General features: G+C 40.2%; 1 protein-coding gene across 2 annotated transcripts in view; it reads left to right on the plus strand.

Annotated features, from left to right (window-relative positions):
• The window catches only part of MAP3K13 (mitogen-activated protein kinase kinase kinase 13), a 140,592-nt gene that overhangs the window by 58,559 nt on the left and 66,557 nt on the right, over positions 1-15,476 (plus strand). The gene's annotated exons all lie outside the window — the stretch shown is intronic.

A 15,476-nucleotide genomic window follows, 5' to 3' on the forward strand; every position in this document is an offset into this window, starting at 1 on the left:
CAGTAAGGAGCCTGGTTGGAACCCAGGTTTCCCACCTGCGGGGGGGGGGGGACGTCGATTCACAAGTGGTGAAGCAGGTCTGCAGGTGTCTATCTTTGTCTCCCCATCTTCCCCTCCTCACTTGATTTCTCTCTGTCCTGTCCAAAAACAACATCAATGGCAACAATAACAACAACCACAAGAGCAACAAAATGGGGAAAATGGCCTCCAGGAGCAGTGGATTTGTAGTGCAGGCACCAAGCCCCAGTAATAACCAAGGAAACAAACAAACAAACAAAAATCCCACAAATCATGGCCCACTCATTTCCCTCTCCAATTCTAACAATCCCTGATTCTGTCATAGTTAGACACGACCCCCCCCCCCAAAAAAAAAAAAAGGGAGAAGGAGGAGGAGAAAGCAATGCATTGGTAGTGGAAGTATTCATGATGACTTCATACCTGCCAAGTACATGTAGAATTTTCCTGGGAACAGTCTGCAAGATCTGCAGCTTTGTGGGGAATTCCAAATCTGTCTGTCATTGGGAATCTGTTATGGATGCTCTGTTATACCCATCTGGCAATGGATTATTTGGTTGTAATACAAAAGGGGGGGAGTACAGACTATATTATACTCATCTTTCTTCAGTTGTATAACCAACTAAGCAGTGCAAGTACTGACATTAAGTAAATTGAGTAGGAAAAGAGAATTTTCATAGTATAATTCTACCCTTAAGGATTTTCCCCTCCTCTTTGTCTTGCTTAGAATTACCAATAGTACCTCCAGACAGCAAAGCCAGCCAAAGCTTACTAAGAGCACTTTATGGCCATAATCTCATTTAATGCTCACAGAAATCCCACGAGGAAGCTCATTTTTCAGAACCTATGCTCATTCAGAATAAACTCCACAATAAGTACTTAATCTCAGTAAGATTATCACTTCATTTTATTATCAAAACATTTTTTAAAACACGCTATTATACTGCTGTTGAGACTAATGGATGACTTATGTATGATAAAGTTTGGGGTTCAGTATTAATCTCCCAGGCTCCTTTTCTGTCAGGATGTTGCACTTTTGGTTGCATTCCTCTAGCAAAAGTCTCAATTATTTTTCTGGGTGACACCTTTTTCTCTTTTCTTTTTTTAATTAATTTATTTATAAAATGGAAACAGTGACAAGACCATAGGACAATAGGGGTACAATTCCACACAATTCCCACCACCAAAGCTCTGTAACCCATCCCCTCCCTTGATAGCTTTCCTATTCTTTAACCCCCTGGAGTATGGACCCAGGGCCATTATGGGGTGCAGAAGGTGGAAGGTCTGGCTTCTGTAGTTGCTTCCCCACTGAACATGGGCATTGACAGGTTCATTCACACACCCAGTCTGTCCTCTTTCCCTAGTGGGTCAGGGCTCTGAGGAAGCGGAACTCCAGGACACATTGGTGGGGTCATCTGTCCAGGGAAGTCCGGTTGGCATCATGGTAGCATTTGGAACCTGGTGGCCCAGGCAAGACTGAGGCCCTGATTCAGATGACACCCTTTTCTAACTATGCTCCCTGGTGCTGATAATCATTCTTTCTCCTGCTCAGTTAATAGCCATCTGGCTGCTAATAGCTCTGGAGCATAGCGCTATCCTTGCTGCTTCTCTCACCCAAGCCTTCGAGAGCAGCCTCTTGTTAAACTCTCCTGTTTTGGCCTACTTGAGGCCACCATCTGTTTCTTGCCAGCCCTATACTAAGAGAGGGTCCCACAGCAACTCTAGTGATAGCGTGTGCTTATGCTACTCACTCATCATATAGGCTGTGTCCAGACAGCATTTAGAAAGTCTTACTTCTGAAAAACAACTTGGCACAGTGCAATCATTTCCTTCTGTTTATTTATTTTTAGTGATTTTATGGGTGACATCATAATGGTTCATAGGGACTGGGTGCTGGTGCATCCAGCAGAGCACACACTCAACGAATGTGAGGATCCTGGTTCAAACCCCTGGTCCCCACCTGCAAGGGGAGGGGGGCGGTGGCATATTCAGTAATGAAGCAGTGCTGTAAGACTCTCTCTCTCTCTTTCTCTCTTTTTCCCCCTTCTCCCCCCTTTCCCCCTCCTCTCTCAGTTTCTCTGTCTCTATCCAAAAGAAAAAGACAGATAAAAAGGCAAAAAAAAAAAAAAAAAGGTCACTGGAAGTGGTGTATTAATTTTACAGAGATTGAACCCCAGTGATAACCCTGGTGGCAATAAAAAATAATGATGGTTAACAGAATGATAAGCTTTCAGGGGTAGAGCTTCATACTGTACCCACAACCAAAAATCTGTGCATTTTTCCAACAATAAATACTATAATTCTCATAGGTCAGAGAAATAGTTTGGCTACTTTTTTCTTTTGCAATTTTATATGTTATAATGATCTATAATCCATTTATGAGCAAAGCCATTTTTCATCTCTTTGCTAATATCTCTAAGCATAACCTCATTCCATCCATTTTATCCCAAAGCATACAATATCATTTTCCATTAGCAGAGTAGTATCTCTAAGACTTTGTGAGGATTATGTTGTTACAGGGAGCACAGGACTTTAATAGAGTGCATCAGTGTAGAACTATATATGCGCTTCAGTCTTACAGTTTTTTTTTAATTTTTTATTTAAGAAAGGATTAATGAACAAAAACATAAGGTAGGAGGGGTACAACTCCACACAGTTCCCACCACCCAATCCCCATAACCCACCCCCTCCCATGATAGCTTTCCCATTCTCTAGCCCTCTGGGAGCATGGACCCAGGGTCATTGAGGGTTGCAGAAGGTAGAAGGTCTGGCTTCTGTAATTGCTTCCCCGCTGAACATGGGCGTTGACTGGTCAGTCCATACTCCCAGTCTGCCTCTCTCTTTCCCTAGTAAGGTGTGTCTCTGGGGAAGCTGAGCTCCAGGACACATTGGTGGGGTCTTCAATCCAGGGAAGCCTAGCCAGCATCCTGGTGGCATCTGGAACCTGGTGATTGAAAAGAGAGTTAACATATGAAGCCAGACAATTTGTTGAGCAATCATGGATCCCAAGCTTGGAATAGTGGAGAGGAAGTGTTAGGGAGGTACTCACTGCAAACTCTAGTGTACTTCTGCTTTCAGGTATATATTTTGCAGTAGTTTATGGATACGTGTGCACATAAGCTCTCTCACACAGAAACTGGTGTATATCTAGGTTATGGGACTTTGTTAGAAAGTGAATGACCTGAGATGAAATTAGAGTGTACTATGAAAGGAAAGGTCTCACCCGAGTAATGAAGCTGAAGGGTTGTCATTCCACACGTGAAATCTTTGGATACAGTCTGAGGTGAAGCATGTTGAGGTGGCCATCGTTGCTTTGGTTAGGTTGTGATCGGCGGATGCAATATTATTTGGTTTGGATTGGGAGATGCATACGGGAAAGTGGGCCCTATCCAAGGGTTCCAGGACTGGGGGAAGTAGGGGCTCTATAGTGAAGATGTGAGGTTCCTGCTGTCTTAGGGTTCAAAAAGACAATCGATAGTTAATATTATCATCACATTATTTGTTAATTGGGTTAACTTTGAAAAGTCCCTTTGTTATGGTTTGCTGTACAGTATCCAGTATCTTGTATATAGCTGTGCTATTGGATGCTTCTAATCTACTTGGTCTAGGCTTTTGAGAGAGTCCGCATATCAAATACATAGCCTATATATTAAGTCTTACAGTTTTATAAACTATTATTTAATCATTAATGAAGTATATTAATTTGAAAAAATAAGTTGCAGTGTGGTTTTCCATTGGACACATATCCCATAATCTCTCTATCTAGTCATTTGTTGATGGACATTTAGATTGCTTCCATGCTATTGTGAATAATGCAGCTAGGAACTTAGGGTACATACATCATTTCAAATTAGTGTTTTCATATCCTTTGGATACATGCCTAAGAGAGGTGTTGATGATCATAAAGTATTTCCATTTTGGTTTACTTAAGGACTCTCCATACTGTTTTCCAAAGGGACTGCACCAGTTTGCATTCTCACCAACAGTGTAACAGAATTTCTTTCTTTTTTCTTTTTCACTTCACATCCTTGACATTTCCTTTTTTTGCATGCAGGGTTATCTCTGGGGCTTGGTGCCTGCACTACGAGTTCACTGCTCTTAGAGGCCATTTTTTGGGTCTATTTTATTGGATAGTACAAAGAGAAACTGAGAGGGGAGGGGGGAAGATAGAGAGGAAAAGAGAAAGACACTTGCAGACCCGCTTCACTGCTTGTGAAGTGACCCGCTGCCGCAGGTGGGGAGCTGGGGTCTTGAACCAGTAGCCTTGTGTGGGTCCTTGCACTTCATACTATGTTCAATTCTTCTTCTCCTCCTTCCCCTCCTCCTCCTCTTCCTCCCCCTCCTCCTCCTTCTTCTTTACCCTCTCCTTCTTCTTCTTCTCCTTCTTCTTCTTCTTATTCTTCTTCACCCTCTCCTTCTTCTTCTTCTTCTTCTTCTTCTTCTTCTTCTTCTTATTATTATTATTATTATTATTATTATTATTATTATTTTGCCTCCAGGATTATCACTGGGATCTGGTGCCTACACCAAGAATCCACTGCTCCTGGTGACCATATTTTTTTCCGTTGTTGTTGCTGTTATTATTTTTGTTACTGCTGTTGTTGTTGACTATGACAGAGAGAAATGGAGAGAGGAGGGGAAGATAGAGAGGGGGAGAGAAAGATAGACACTTGTAGACCTGCTTCACCGCCTGTGAAGTGACCCCCTCTGCAGGTGGGGAACCAAAGCTGGAACCAGGATCATTGAACTTTGTACTATGTGTGGTTAACCTGCTAAGCTACCTCCCAGCCCCCGTTTCCTTTTTTTTTTTTTTTTTTTAATGAAGTCAAAATAATGTTGCCAAGAAAGTGAATGATGCAAGAGTTGGGAAGTTCCTGAAAGGTGGAACTTCATGTGTACATAACCTGACATGAAAATATGCCCTCCAGGAAGGAAAATTCCATAGTCTCCCTAGAATCAAAGTTCTGAAATGATGCTTCAATGTCCTAAATACTCTTTTTTAACTTTTAATTAATTTATTTATGATTAACAGTGGATTACAAGGCTATAAGATTATAGGGTATAATACCATACCCACAACCAAAGTCCCCACCTCCTACTTCCCAAATATAACCACCATAGTTTTTACAAGTCTTAGAAATAGTGTCTTCTTCCTTCCTCCCTCCCTTCCTTCCTTCCTTCCTTCCTTCTTTCTTTCCTTCCTTCCTTCTTTCATTTCTTTCTTTCATTTTTCTTTACAAGTTCATATATTTCAATTCTCAATTCTCCAGATGCCACATGAGTGAAGCCATCTGGCAGTTGTCTTTCATCTCTTTACTTACTTCATTAAGCATAGTCACCTCCAGTTCTATCCATTTTGTCCCAAAAGACCCAATATCATCTTTTATGGTTGTAGAGGAGTATTCCATGGAGTATATATCCCATAACTTCTTTAGCCAGTCATCTGTTAATGGACATTTAGACTACTGTCATTCTTTGGCTATTGTGAATAATGTGACTATCAATATAGGGGTGCATATATCCTTTTGAATGAGTGATTGCATGACTTCTGGATAAATCCAAGAGTGGTATTGCTGGGTCATAAAGTAATTCCACGTTTATTTGTTTCAGGACTTTTTTTTAGTGATTTATAATGATCAACAATATTATAGGATAAGAAGGGTACAATTCCATAAAATTCCCACTACCAAAGTTCCATATACCCTCCCCTCCATTGGCCGGTTCCCTATTCTTTATCCCTCTGGGATTATGGACTGAAAATTTCTATTGGGTGCAGAAGGTGGGAGGTCTGGCTTCTGTAATTGCTTCTCCACTGGACATGGGTGATGATAGGTCCATCCATACTCTCAGCCTGTTTCTATCTTTCCTAAGTGGTGTATGTTTCCGGATTTTTCATACATGCTTCCAAAGGGGCTGCAACAGTTTGCTTTCCCACCAGCCAGCAGTATAGCAGAGTCCTTTTCCCCTCACAACCTCTCCAACACCTGTCATTTCCCATTTTGTTGATATAGGCCATTCTTTCAGGTGTGAGATAGGATCTCAGTGTAGTTTTTTTTTATTTGACTTTTAAAAATATTTATTTATTTATTCCCTTTTGTTGCCCTGTTTCATTGTTGTAGTTATTATTGTTGTCGTCGTTGTTGGATAGGACAGAGAGAAATGGAGAGAGGAGGGGAAGACAGAGAGGGGTAAAGAAAGATAGACACCTGCAGACCGGCTTTACCGCCTGTGAAGCGACTCCCCTGCAGGTGGGGAGCCAGGGGCTCGAACTGGGGTCCTTCCGCCCGTCCTTGCACTTTGCGCCACGTTCGCTTAACCCGCTGCGCTGCCGCCCGACTCTCCCTCAGTATAGTTTTAATTTGTGTTTCTCTAATGATGAATGAAGTGGAGCATTTCTTTCTTTTTTCTTCCTTTTTAATTTTTAAAATTATTTTTATTTTAAAATATTTATTTATTTATTCCCTTTTGTTGTTTAATTTTTAAATTTGTGATTAACAGTGGATTACAAGATTGTATGATTACAGGGTATAATTCCACACTACACCCACCACCAAAGTTCTGTGTATCTACCTTCCCACCTCCCAGTGATAACCACCATAGTTTTTACAAAGCCTTAGAAATAGTTTGTCCACTTCTAGTTTGGTTTGTTGTTGCTGTAGTTATTTTTGCAAGTTCATATGTATCGGTTCTCTAGATTCCACATTGCCTTTCATCTCTTTACTTATTTTGCTAATCATAATCATCTCCAGTTCCATCCGTTTTGTCTCAAAGGACACAACATTGTCTTTTTTTATTGTAGAGGAATAGTCCATAGAGTATCTCTCGTAATTTTTCTCATCAGTCTAAATGCTCTTTTATTTATAGCATGAATAATCTTTCCCTAGAGATACTTTCTTGAATCAACAAAGTTTGTTCCTTACTTAACAGCAATGTTAAAACCATAGAAATTAGCTTTTTCCTTCCAAATATTAATACTATATTCTTCTAGATTATATGCCATTTAGAACTTTTACAATTTTAATTAAAATATGGAATGTGAAATAGCTACTGTAATTAAATTAAGAACAAAAAATAGAATATGCTAGAAAAGAGAGGGAAGGGAGAATAGAGGAGAAAATAAATGAGGAAAGGAGAGGGGAGTGGAGGGGGGGAGAGGAAGACAAGAGACCATTGTACCACTCCACCCTCCACAGCACTTTCCCAGTGCTGTCCATTGTGCTTACATCTGTGCTGGGGCTTGAACCAGATCTATGTGCATGATAAAGCTCACACTTTATCTGGTAAGTTGCCTTCTAGCCCCTGGATGCCACTCAATCTGGTTGGTCACTGGCATAATATTTTAGTTCAAGAGCTTTTTCATCTGGAAGTGTTTGAAGTTGAAGATTTCAATGACTTTGACCAGCCCTTTGTCAGACAGATCCTCCTTGGTTTACGTTGCTTCACTTGGAATGACATTGCCATTATCATCTTTGGGAGAAATGTTCTTCCCAGCCTGTAATCCCAGTGAATAAGACAGATGTTCACATATTCCAGTTTCAGATGCTTGAGAGTTTCCTAAAAGTCCTTTTTCACTGAGGGTCCCCTTATAGAAGATGCGTCCTGACTTGCTAACGGTGAAGAGGTGCTCCCTTCCAACAGCCTTCTCTTGGAGAGCTTGCTCGCCTTCATTCTCATTCTTCTAGACACAGTCAGCATGAAGTCCAGTATCAGTGGCCACCTTCCCAGCCTCCGTGACTATGCCCGGGAGAGTTGATGTACCTCTTAGTTTTAGAAGAACCACTTAGGTTCATATTTCCATAGAACTTTTAAACCTCTCCTTCTCCTCCTCCTCCTCCTCCTCCTCCTCCTCCTCCTCCTCCTCCTTCTTCTTCTCAGACTTAGGGTATTACCCTTTCTTCTGCTTTTTCCAGGAATAACAGCCATGCTCACATTTCCTAAAAATAATCCTTAACTAAGGGTTACTTTCATGATCCAAAAGGGAACTATAAAAACACTTAGATGTATCCCTATCTCTTCATCTAGTTTGAGCTTCAGCTTTCGTGGTCATGACTATTATACTTTCTTTTATAGTTCAAATATTATTCTCACTAGTAGAAGAGGTTAAAAAAATGGGAATTGTCATCTTTTGTTTTCTTGTTATCTGTTTTTTCCTTTTTTTCATTTTGAACTTAAAATTATTCTTATGTATTTACAAGCCTCAATGCATACTGACAATTAAGTTTTCTGACAATGTCCTTAAAATTTTAAATAATTTCACATATATGCAAATTTAGTAAAGATAGTTCATTAGCTTATGTGTCTGAAGCAACATAGAGTTGAACTGAAAATGTCTGATTAAGTAAGTAATACATACTAATAAGAGAAATTGAAAGTATGGAAAACTTAGAACAACTTTTAACAACCTTTTAACCTATATTATTTTTTTTCTTGAAATGCTCATATGATTTTAATACTTATTATTTTTCTACTGAAAAAAACACATATATACTATGTATTACTTTAAAAAATTTCTTCACTAGATTAATGGTTTACAGTTGACAGTAAAACATAGTACCCTGTACATGTGTAACATTTCGCAGTTTTCCACATAACAATTCAACCCCCCACTAGATCCTCCTCTGCCATCATGTTCCAGGACCCGAGTCTTCCCCGCTACCCCAGAGTCTTTTACTTTGGTGCAATACTCCAAACCCATTCCAAGTTCTGCTTTGTGTTTTTCTTTCTGTTCTTGTTTTTTGACTTCTGCCTGTGAATGAGATCATCCCTTATTCATCCTTCTCTTTCTGTCTTATCTCATTTAACATGATTCCTTCAAGCTCCAAGGTGAAGAAAGTGAACTTACCATTTTTAACAGCTGCGTAGTATTCCATTGTGTATATACACCACAGCTTACTCAGTTACTCATCTGTTGGACACCTGGGTTGCTTCCAGGTTTTTTATTTTTTAATATTTATTTATTTATTCCCTTTTGTTGCTCTTGTTGTTCTACTGTTGTAGTTATTGATGCCATTGTTGTTGGATAAGACAGAGAGAACTGGAGAGAGGAAGGGAAGACGGGGAAGAGAAAGACACCTGCAGACCTGCTTCACTGCTTGTGAAACGACTCCCCTGCAGATGGGGAATCAGGGACTCAAACCAGGGTCCTTACTCCCGTCCTTGCGCTTTGCGCCACCTGCGCTTGACCTGCTGCATTACCACCTGACTCCCAGCATCTTTATTTTAAAACCTATACTACAAGCTTATTTTTAGTCTTAATCATGATTATATTCAGAAAGTAAAACATTACTAAGGAGGATTTGCCTTTCTGTAATTTGTACTGTATGTTTACTTAATTATTGGAGATAGTGGCTGTGGGCATATGCAGTTTCACTGCTTTTGGCCACCTAAAGAGTTATCACCAACCCTGTAATTTTTATTCTTGATGTCTCTGATATCCTTTATTAAGCATTTATAATCTTAATAAAAATGTATTTACAAATAGGCACTGAATTAATAGTTTAGTTTTAGTGTTTTTTTTTAAGATTTTATTCATGAAAAAGATAGGAGGAGAGAGAAAGAACCAGACATCACTCTGGTACATGTGCTGGTGGGGATCAAACTCAGGACCTCATGCTCGAGAGTTGAAACCTTTATCCACTGCACTAGCTCCCAGAGCACTGAATCAATAGTTTTAATGCATGATTTGATTGTTGAGTGAAATGTTACAAAGAATATAGAATGAAGTAGGCCAGTGAATTTGGTTGGTGTGAGGTAGCTGTCCTTTCAGATAAGGTTTCCTGTAGATGAGTCAAAGTTTAGAGAGCAAGTTAGAGAGCAAGTGGTAAGGGTAAGATTATAGATCACTCTGAGAGTGTTTTGCAGGCACCTGTCATGGGGAGATGAGAAATTGTACCCACATGTCAGCAACTCTGTTGTAAAACATTAAACACCCTGCAACTGAAGAGGTGGTATAGTGGATTACACGTTGGATCCTTAAGCATAAGGTCCTGAGTTCAATCCCTGGCATCACATGCCAGAGTGATTCTCTGGTTCTCTCTACCTCCTCATTCATAAGTAAATAAATAAATAAATCTTAAAAAATAAGCCCCAGTAAAATGAAAAAATAAAAAAGAGAAACTCGACATAGAACAACAGCAAAAGGCTATTATACGCTTAATGTGATTTTAAATCAGATATTTTTAACTTTGTAATTTCACTTCACTTTAAAAACTGTCTGTGTGTGCTCATGTGCTCGTCCAAGGGCCCTCCTGCCTGTACAATTCTGTTGCTCCTGGTACCCATCCCCCTTTTAGTTTCAGACAGGGGGCAACAGAGAGGGAGAAAAAGATAGAGATATACCGATAAATAAATAAAATAATAACAACAAAATTGTATTCAATTTTCATCATACTAAATCTTTATTTATGGCACTGAATGAAAAAATCTTTGATTTACTGATATTTGTGGTATAAAACTCAAAATCCAATCTGTTAGAAAATCATACTCTATTAGCAATGTCGAAATTTTGCAAAATAAAAACACAAGAATTTAAGGCTCCTTTGGCTAGATCTCTTCTTCCATTCCTTTCTTTTCTCTGAGCCACATCCATCTTGACACAAAGCCAAGGTAATTTCCAGAAATTGGCAGAGCCCTGGCAAATGTGCAGCTGCTCCTGTTTCCAACCCTTGCGTACTAATTTTTCACAAACCACTTCCTCCTCTTGGGCTGAGAAATTCATGGGCAGGGGAATTGTGCCTGAGGATGGGTGTGGGAAGCACCACCTTGTCCTCCTGGCAGCTTTGGAGCCCTGGTAAGGGGAGCAGCTGCAGCAAGTCACCTGCAGCCCGCCCACAGAGCGTCCTACTAAGAGGGTGACAGCCCAGCTTTGCCCTTTAACCTGTATGCCTGTATCTTTTCCCATCTGACTCTCAATGTTGGAAAATCTTGTCTCAATTTGTCCTCTCATACTAAATACTGAACTTGATTTCTTAGGAATTCATAGATCCAAGTCTTCACTTCTCATAAAATAGCTAATCCAAATCAAGCCAGAGAGAGAGAGAGAGAGTCATCAAGAGGGCAAAAGGCAGAGCTAGTAGGCCTGCTTATCACCAGCTTCTTCTCTGTGCAGTGGTAGTGAAAGGGTAGGGTGTACATACAAACAGGTAAAATGGAGTATTTTTATCCTCCCACACTCTTCTAAAATGTAACCTCAGCTCTGATCATATTTGAATATAGTCACAGTGGTGATTTCTTTCCCATTGTTTTCAAGCCTCTCTGTGTCTCTGCCTTTGTTGACTGAAATTGGCCTTGGCATTCTTGGTGAGCTGAAAGAAGCCACTTTGACTACATTTTAAAAATACATACCTTGATGTTTCCCTTGCCTCTGCCACCCCCAGAACAATGCTGAAGCATCAGTAACTGGGTGGACTGTTAATAGATACAGGGTCACCCCCCCTCCCTTGGGAGTGGCTATAGTGTATTCAGAGTAACACCATGAATTACTGTTGTTTTGGCCGTGAGTGGTCATGATGTGGTGACTGACTGTTTCTCTATCCAAATAAACAAATAATCAGACCAGGGGAAAGAATGTAGGGTGAGAAAAACTCATCTCAGTTTTGAAACTAATTACTTGTACTAAGCAAGCCAGCAATTTATCTGGGATATGGTTCTCCAGGGTTAAAAAAAAAAAAAGTAGACTGAATTCTTTTCCTTGAAGTAGTTTCCTGATCTTTTAAATATTATTAAACTGAATGTGATAATGTGTTGAAACTCTCTTCCTTAGATTCACTTCAGGTGCGCACTTGACTTTGGGAGTGGAGAGACCTGGGATGTGGCTTAGTGGCAGAACACATGCTCCCCATGAATGAAATCTCGCTTTCTGTCCCACAACTATCACCACCACCACTGCTAACAACAACCACAAAGAGAAATGAGGAAAGATTATGAAACATGATTTTCTAGCTTTTTGTACATGAGCTCACTCCATCCAATATGATGTCATCAGGGAGTGACTCTTGGTAAAAATGGACAAAATGGAAATCTACCAGGAATAAGGATAAAGTTCTGTCATTTTGATTCAAAGAAAAAATTGCACAGATTGGTGGATGACTGAAATGCACACATGCGTTTTGGTATGCATCCTCAAATTTGATGTAAGCCAGCAGTGTAGTGTATGGCTGTGCTATTTAGAGTAATCATGAGTCCCAGCAAGGGCAGGCTGGAAGTAACTGCTAAGGTAGTGTCCAAGTCAGATATCTGTAGTTAGAAGTCTTAATAAAAAACACCAGAGGGAACCAGATCAAAGAGGCTGAAGGCAAAAGACAAGGTTATGGCAAGAGATCAGCAAGAAAGAAATGTGAGGAGATTGGTGATGTCAAATCTTAAAGATGACCACCCCCCAAAAAGAGAGGAGGGTACCAGGGTGGGAGGAAGAGGCCAGTTCAACTTTTCCATTTTCCCAACCTTGTATTTCCAGGACACTCCCAGCCTTGCATTTTGGCCTCTTAACCCAGCTTCATCCACTTAGAGTGATTTCCCTCATTCTGTTTCTATTCCTCCCCCTTTTTTTGTTTACCAAAGCACTGAACATGGAAAATGAACATGGGATCTCTGAGCCTCAGGCATGAAAGTCTGTTGCATAGCCTTAATGCTGTCTTCATCTGCTCTGTGATTTGTTTAAAGTAAAGAATCATCTACATTCTTTCATGAGCTTTCTGAGCCCATATGTGAAGGCAGGAATTAGCAGTTATCGCTAGCTGTTACTGGGCATTATTTCTGGGTTACCAACCCTCTTACATATGCTGCCCCTCCTCCCACTTCCCTGCCTCTGCTAGTGCTCTCATTCTTCCCTGACTTCCTACCCTGTCAGTCCCTACATCTTCCTTTCAAAGGTTCATCTCAAATCCTATCTCTTTGTTTCAGCCCAAGTGAATTAATCTGTAGTCACTCAACCCTCAGTGGAAAAAAAAAGTAATAAATATTTTTTTAAATCAATAAAATGTTCATGTATTATTTTTGTTGTTGGCATCAGGGCTTTGCTGAGTTATTCAGATGAGAGACAACAGAGAGAGAGAGAGAGAGAGAGAGAGAGACAGAATGAAAGAGAGACCATACACTGAAGCTTCCCCCAGTGTTATAGTGCTCCTTGGTGGTATAACTGGACTCCAAGCTGGGCTATGAACTTGGTGAAGCAGATGTTCCACCAGCTGAGCAATTTTGCTGGCCTTAGGAATGGTTTGTTTTATTCATGATCTCATTGCAGGCTGCTGTGACTGCCCATTGCTTTCAGGACACACTCCAAACCTCTTACTTTATCAGATTAGTCTAACGCTTCACTTTCTCTTTATTCTTGTGTCTCTCTGTACATACGCAAATCATACACATTCTGGCACTGCGATATTTTTTCATCTGCTCTATAGTCATTTTCCTTCCATGCCCTCATCATACTTTCCCCTGCATCTCTAGTGTGTAGCCCCCCACCCACTTCCTTGTATTTGACTAACCCCTTTTGGACTTGCCCAGTGAATTTTCACACTTCCCTCAACCTGATCAATAACTGCCACCTGTCTCTCTCTCTCTTCCAGCCTCCAAGACCACTTGGTTTATTTATTGTAAGCATTGTACTATCAGTCTTTGCTGCTATGTCATTTGTCCCCTCTACAAAGCAAGATCATTTTTATACCCTAGCCTCTAACACATTCAAAATGTTTAATATAGCATGAAGGAAGGATGAGTAAATCTAGAGAGTCACAAAAAAGTAAATTTTTTTTAATGAGATGTGAGTTCAGTACATTTAAGGTTGAGTTCATCAGAACAATTCCATGTCATTTTTGAGGGTTAGGTAACCCTGATAAAATGGAGCTAGTAGATAAGAAGCAAAGAACAAGTTTCAAGGGTTGGGGCTTAATTCTGTTGCCCCAGATTTGGTATAGTACAACAGAAACAAGTTTCATATCTTTGTAATTTGTCTTGTTATATGATTTGATGAATGCTTAGAAAGTAAAGCAAAACACCAGTAAGATACTAAAGCAAAGAGAATAGATGCATGCTGATATAATAATACCAGATGTAGTTTCTGATACAAATGTACTTATGAGGACACTTAGTTTCCCTCTGAGGAGGGCACATTTTTTTCTGATTACAAACATTATGTACATTATTATTTTGTGTTATGTATATGCATCTCTTAATCTTTTCAGACTGTTATATAATAATCCCATAAAATGAAGGCTCAGACGACAAATATTTATTTCTCATAGTTCTGGAGGCTGGGTGTTCCAAGGTCAAGGTGCAAGGTGCAGGCAGATTCAAAGTCTGTGGAGGAGTCAGGATTGGCTCCCTGATTCACAGGTGTCCTCAGATAATAGAAGGGACATGAGACATGGGGTCTCTTTTACAAGGTTACTAATGACAGTCACGAGTACTATACCTTCAGAACCTCATCAGCTTCCAAAGACCCTCACTTCCGATCCTATCAAAATGCAGACTGGTTTCAGCCTGTGAATGTTCAGGGCTCATACTGAAGCATACTAGTGCAGAATACTGGGGATATGTTTAAGACTCCAACAGTAGCTTTCATGGGCATAACCCTGGTTCGAGCCTGGCCCCAACCTCGCTACGGTGTTTTTCTGTCTGTCTTTCTATCTGAAAATGTTTGCCTCTAATGGTGAAGTGTCAGTGGCAACAAAAACAAAGCAAAAATATCTCCCAAACCTAGCCACCAAGGATTAACTCCTGTTAGTTTTTAGAGTATACCCTACCTATTTTTTCTTTTCTTTTTTAAAAATATTATTAGTTATTTAATATTGATGTGCATAATTATGAGACAACAGAGGTATAAGTCTACATTGTTTACACCACCAGAGAAACTGTAGTAGCTCTCTCAAGGTCACAGATATGAATTGAATACCATTTATATATGTATGCTCATGTTTCTTCTTTTAAGTATTTTTATTTATTTGTTATTGGATAGAGACAGAGAGAAATTGAGAGTGAAGAAGGAGATATATGTATAGAGAGAGACAGAGAGACATCCACAGCACTGCTTTGCCACTTGAAAAGCTTTCCCCCTGCGGTGGAGACCAGGGGTTTAAAACAGTATTTGTGCATCGTAATGTGTGCACTCGCCTAAGTGTGCCACCACCTGGCCCCTGCCCATGTTTTCTATGCTCTCGCTTTCTCTTCCCTTCGAAGTCACACCTACACTTACTACTACTGTCAGGTGCCCTTTATTTTTCCTCTTCTCTCTTTGGGTCTTGATGGGATTGGAGTTATCTTCTGATCATCTTCCCCTAACATTTCTCCCCCTCTGGGAGTATGGACCAGAATTCTTTATGGGGTGCAGAAGGTGGGAGTTCTGGCCTCTGTAATTGCTTTTCCACTGGTCACTGGCAGGTCAGTCCATATCCCCCGCCTGTTTCTGTCTTTCCCTAGTGGCATAGGGCTCTGGATAGGTGAGGTTCTGGGACACATTGGTAAGGTTG

This window comes from Erinaceus europaeus, chromosome 14 (genome assembly GCF_950295315.1).
Source record: "Erinaceus europaeus chromosome 14, mEriEur2.1, whole genome shotgun sequence".
In the NCBI taxonomy this organism is placed as follows: Eukaryota; Metazoa; Chordata; class Mammalia; order Eulipotyphla; family Erinaceidae; genus Erinaceus; species Erinaceus europaeus.